Source organism: Dasypus novemcinctus, chromosome 10 (genome assembly GCF_030445035.2).
Source record: "Dasypus novemcinctus isolate mDasNov1 chromosome 10, mDasNov1.1.hap2, whole genome shotgun sequence".
NCBI classification, from domain to species: Eukaryota; Metazoa; Chordata; class Mammalia; order Cingulata; family Dasypodidae; genus Dasypus; species Dasypus novemcinctus.
Genome location: NC_080682.1, coordinates 98,732,542 through 98,738,783, shown reverse-complemented (window position 1 = coordinate 98,738,783; position 6,242 = coordinate 98,732,542). Strand labels below are relative to the sequence as shown.

The 6,242-nt window shown below is 42.3% G+C and overlaps 1 pseudogene; it reads right to left on the bottom strand.

The window, feature by feature from the left end:
• Positions 1-2,654: 2,654 nt before the first annotated feature.
• LOC101429000 (large ribosomal subunit protein uL3 pseudogene) lies at positions 2,655-3,471 on the bottom strand (annotated as a pseudogene).
• Between the last annotated feature and the right edge of the window lie 2,771 nt (positions 3,472-6,242).

Genomic DNA, 6,242 nt, shown 5'->3' with positions numbered 1-6,242 from the left:
TAAAAGATGATTGAAAATATTTCAAGAGATGTAAATGTGATGGGTTTACAATCCCCAAATTCCTGGTATGTTTATCTGCTTTAGAGAAGAAATAAAATATAATACAATTTCCTTATGTTTCATAAGCTCAGAAAAATAGAAACCTGATTCTTGTTCTTTAGCACACAAAAAATTCCTTAACCAGACATGAATTTCTAGAGGTAGTGACAAGGGATGTCATAAGACTAAGGAACTTTATATAGGAAGTGGAATGTTAATGGATATATGGGATTTGGATTTGGGCATGAACTTTTGAGAGTCTTGTTTATTCCCAAAGGAAGATCATGTGGGATTGCAGGTGTATATCATTGCCATGGCTGGCAGTACATTCAGGAAAATACAGAATAGATGAGTAATTTTCCTCTTAGGTACCACAATTGTTTCTGTTACTACTCCTCCCAAAGGATCCAAAGTTCTCAAAGGAAATGTGACTAGTTAAAGTAATCTAACTTTGAAGAACATAAAATTTAACCAAGAGAAAACTTAATGAGCTTAATGAACTAAGTGGAATCAGAGGCACATTATTTAGTCTCTCTCAAAACTATTTTAATTACACTTGCCTTTATTTTTCTTCTTTATTTTGCATCTCATTTAAGCTGTACGAAATTTCTGGATTTTCTGAACCTCACAATATTTTTAAAATTTCATATCTTTCATACATGGGTAACATAAATGACATGCATTTTAAACAGGAAATTATTAAATAATTAATTGATAATATCTATTTTATCTATAATCATCCTAGCTGTTTAACAGCAGAGTAGAATTAGTTTATTAAGCATACCGTAACTTTCATAACACCCATATGGTAAAGATAAGTGTGCTAGGGATCCTTGAGCCCTACCCAAAACTTTCAGCACTTACTGATATTCTACTCATGAACTATTGTGGTTAGTAATTGAGAAAATGTGGCAGTGGTGTGGAAAAAGTGGCCATGGTGGCTGCTGGGTGCAGGGAAGGGGAGGAAGAGATGAGATGTAGAGCCATTTTTGGGACTTGGTGTTGTTCTAGGTAGTGCTGCAGGGACAATTACTGGACATTGTATGTCCTCCCATGGCCCACTGGATGGAACGTGGGAGAGTATGGGCTATGATGTGAACCATTGACCATGAGGTGCAGCGATGCCCAGAGATGTACTCACCAAATGCAATGGATGTGTCATGATGATGGGGGAGAGTGTGGCTGTGGGGGGAGTGGTGGCATGGGGGCAGTGGGAGTGAATGGGGACCTCATATTTTTTGAATGTAATATTTTTTAAAAATGAATGAAAAATAAATAAAGCATTATGACATGAGCTCCTTTCGCTACTAGAGCCCATCAATTATTAGGTCTTGTAGGAATAATTTGGTGGCTTCAGAAAACAAATGGAGCTTTAAAGAACACCAAAATTGTTTGTGGATTTGGGTAATTGGAAACTAATTCTGGAAATGAGTGATTTTTTTAGAAAGAATGCAATAATTAAAAATAAAAGAAAAACTTTAAACAAAATTTATTATTCTCAATGTACATCTCAGTGCCTGAATAATTCTGGAAAAGGGGAGTTATTAAATCTGATAGAGTTGAATATGGGATGCAAGTATGTAGCACTAATTTGGTATATACTCTAAAAGGAGAATCATAAACATCGTCATCTTCACTGTTATATGATATCTTAGTCCTACTTGAGTAACAAGTTCCTTTGCCTGATCTTTCAGCACACCAGGAATTTGTGCCTTGAGTGAAATTAATTCTTATGTTATTAAAACCTTGGAATGCTTGGAGAAAAGTGCTGTCACTAAATGGGGGTCTGACCCCTACAGTGTGCTCCTGGCTCATAGGATAAAAGGAATACAGCATTTAGGAATATATGCCTTACGGGGGGGGGGGGCATTTTTTCTGTCTGGTTTCCAATGAAAACACCACTTTTCTTTGGTTAGAGAGACCATATTGTAATCCCAGCCTTGGGAAATTTTTTAAATTAATTAATTATTTTGATTGTATTTTCTTGAAGATACATAGATCACAAGAATGGTAGACTAGAAAATACAAGAAGTTCCCATATACCGCCCCCCTTCCATTCCTCCCACGTCAACAACCTCTTTCATCATTGTGGCACATTCATTTCATTTGGTAGATACATTTTGGAGCACTGCTGTTCCACATGAATTATAGTTTACATTGCAGTTTACACTCTCCCCCAGTCCATTCAGTGGGTTATGGCAGGATATATAATGTCCAGCATCTATCCCTGCAATATCATGTAGGACAAGTTCCAAAATGTGAGCAATTACCACCTCAGTGTGTGCGCGAGCACATGGAAGTGTCGTGAAGAGTGAATACTTTGCTTTCCCAGCTTACATTGACCGACGTGACTATCCCCTGCCTGATGTGGCCCATGTCAAGCACCTTTCCGCCAACCAGAAGGCCTTGAAATAGAAGGAGAAGGCCTCCTGGAGCAGCCTCTCCATGGATGAGAAAGTTGAACTGTATCGCATGAAATTCAAGGAGAGCTTTGCCGAAATGAACAGAGGCACCAACGAGTGGAAGACGGTGGTGGGCACCACCCTGTTCTTCATTGGCTTCACTAGTCTCATCCTGATCTGGGAGAAGCACTATGTGTATGGTCCCATCCCGCATTTGTCACTGGAAAATCATTTTTTATTGAGATCCCACCAGCTGCACAATTCCTTCTAGACTTCAAGCTCCTTCTTCCTTTGCAATTCGGTCCTTCTTGAGTGGTCCCATGAATGCCTTCTTCTCCTCCACGGTCTGGAAGCGGCCATGGCCAAACTTGGAGGTGGTGTCGATGACGTTGAGATCAATCTTCTCCAGGCCCCGGCGTTTGGTCTGCACCAGCAAGGACTTGCGGAGGGTAAGCACCTGCTTCTTGATCCCCACCACACAGCCTTTCAGCATGACAAAGTCATTGGTCACCTCACCATAGTGGACAAAACCACCCAGGGGGTTGATGCTCTTGTCCGACAGGTCGTAGTCCATGGAGGCATTGTTCTTGATCAGCTTGCCGTCCTTGATAAGGTAGCCCTGGCCGATCTTGTAGGTCTTCTTGTTGATCTCAGTGCAGTGGTGGTACCCTTTCTGTCCAGCCCAAGCCACAGAGAAGGCCACGTGGCAGGATGCCATGCCAATACAGGCCACCTTGCGCAGCCCTCGGTGGGTCTTGCGAGGCAGTTTCTTGGTGTGCCAGCGGCTGGTGACACCTTTGTAGCCCTTGCCCTTGGTCACACCAATGACATCGATCATCTCATCTTGCCCAAACACTTGGCTCACAGGGACCTGCTGCTCCAGCCTCTCCCAGGCCCAGTCCAGTTTCTCAGCCACTGTGCTGCCATTCACCTGGATCTCCATCACGTGGGCCTTCTTCTGGCGCAGAGGGAGCAGGCGCATCTGGGTGTGTGCAATGACACGGATGACCTGGCAGTACTTCTTCATGCTCTCAAGTTCCAAAATGCTCGCACATCACATCTCTTCTTCCTTCTCTCTGCCCTCAGCAACTTCCGTGGCTACTTTCTTCACATCAATGCTACAATTTCTTACATTACTGGTCATAATACTTCTATAATAGAATATAAGTAAGTCCACTCTAATCCATATTTTATTCCTCCATCCTGTAGACCCTGGGACGGTCCACTTCTATATCTATATCAAGAGGGGGCTAAGATGCCCTGGAAACTTTTCTTATTTTTTTTTTTAGTTTTTTTTTTAATTGAAGTATGTCATTCATACATGAACACACATAAACAATAAGTGTATAGTAAAGATTGTGAACTTACAAAATAAACATACATAACATCACACAGGGGTCTCATGCATCAACTCTATACCACCTCTTTGCATTGGTGTGAAACATTTGTTACAAACTATGTAAGAGCTTTGTCAAAATATTACTACCAATTATATTCCTTATCTTACATTTGGTGTATTCCCCCCCAACCCATACTATTTTTTAATGTATTTTTGTTATAGATATTGTGAACTTGCAAAACAATCATATAGATGTGTTGATTTCCCATACAACTCCACACCCTGGTGGAACATTTGTTGCAGATTATGAGATAATATCATTAGACTATTACCACCAATCATGGTCCATAGCATACATTTGGCCCACTTTTTCCATACACCTCCATTATCAACACAGTATGAGCTTGGCATTCATGCAAGAATATTATGGTATTGCTGTTGACCACAGTCTGTAGGTCACACCAGTTGTAGTTTTCCCATGTTTCTCCATATTCCCATCACCCTGCAATAGTGATGTACATCTTCTCTAGCTCACAGAAGGACTCTCTTGCATTTGTACTCTTAACCACAATTCTCAACCGCCTCTGGGTTCACTGTGTTATTCAGTCCCTTGATTATTCTTTAGCTTACTTTCTATTGACATTTACTTCCCCAGACTAGCTTTTTCAGTCACAATCCCATTTAAAAACCAGTTGTTACTCACTATAATGTTGAGGGACGAAACAGTGTCCCTGTTATGGGACGAGCGGGGTCCCTGTTATGGGACGAGTGGGGTCCCATTGTGGGATGAGAGGGGTCCCTGGTGTGGGGAAGAAAGCCTCATATGGCCGCTGAGGCTTCCCTCGGGGGCTCTGAAGGCGTGGAGGGCGCACGACCCAGGAAGGAGTCGCGGAGACAGGCTGATGGCACAAGTCTGGTTTATTGCGGAAGGGGACACAGCTTTATAGGGTTAGGGGCTGCATGGAGGGATTTGATAGGTGCGGGCGGGTACTGCTTCCTGATAGGTGATTGTAAGCGGTTGCTAGGCAGAGGGCTGGCTGAGAGGTTTGGAATAGGGGAGGGGAAAGGGGAAGTGAGAGCTGGCCGGATGTTGGGCTAGGCGGGAGATAAAAAAGGGGGAGGGCAGCGCCGGCCAGCCGTTAGCAGCAAAGGCCTAGTCAGGTGTGGTCACCTTATCTAGGCCCAGTGGGCAGAGGCGGTATCACTTCTTGCCATACCGTTTGCTACTGTGGCAAGCCGGGCACCCTTCCTCCCACATAATGTGTTACTATCCACTCTATCCCTGGGAACTTTTTAAGGTGCAGCCCAGAGTCATTCCTGACTGAGTTAATCTTACATTTCCTATCAGGGCCAAGTCTCCAATTGGAAGGGGGATGCTTATTACAGCAATATCTGTTTTGGGGCCAATTGGGGGATGTACACAGACTCAAAGGTTACTCTGATTAGTTTCCTTTGTTATATGATGGGTCAGAAGGACAAAAGAATTTTATTCCTGGTAGGAGTACATAAGGCAGAATAGAGCAAGAGGAGATCAAAGGTATTGGCAGGTGAATGTAGGGTATTATTGGGGATGGAGATTGGGTATTTCTCAGGTCTATTTGACTCTCAGGTTAACTGTGGAAAGAGGGTTCTTTTACATCCTCCTAGAGCCACTCTCCAGGCACCATTTTTGCAAAGCATGTGCTCACTTCATGGCTCTGTCACATTTTACTTAAAGTATGGATGTTGTTTTCTTGAGAGAAGATGCTATTGCACACTTAATATAGTACAGTAGAGTATAAACATAACTTTCATATGCATTGGGAAACCAAAATTTGTGTGACATGCTTTGTTGTGATACTCGCTTTATTGCAGTGTTGGGGAAGCAAAGGTGCAATATCTCTGAGGTATACCTTTATAATCTTTTCATGTGTTTGTGTGTGTATGTGTGTGTTGGAGAAGGGGATAATCAATGGACCAGAAAATTAGTAAAATGATCTGAATTACTTGAGATTGATGTCCATTGGAAGAGGAAGCCAAGTGCGAATTTTAAGGTTTTGGACATAATGAGGGGTGTCTTGTGGGAGAAGAGGGATAGCTCAGAATACATAGAATGAAAAGGGCATCCCCAAGAATGGGAGCTGAGGTGTCACATTTAGGAAGTATAGAGCTTCATATTATTTGCATATTCATATTCCTAGCTTTGCTAACTCTTGCAGGCCTGTTCATGGGACTCTCGTCATTGCACATGATGCTAGGACTTAGTCAGGAAATTGGTCTGGAACCTGCATTGCCCAGACTATTTTCTTCGTGATCACTCCAGCTTTGGATCCAGAATCCTACCTGCCATGGCCCTTAACCACTTCACACCAATTTTCAGGTCTATGAGATGTACATCCATCTTGACTAATAGTAGAATCTTTTTTTTCATGATGACCATTTTGATGAAAGTGTCATGTCAATTCTTCTTGTCATCATTCATT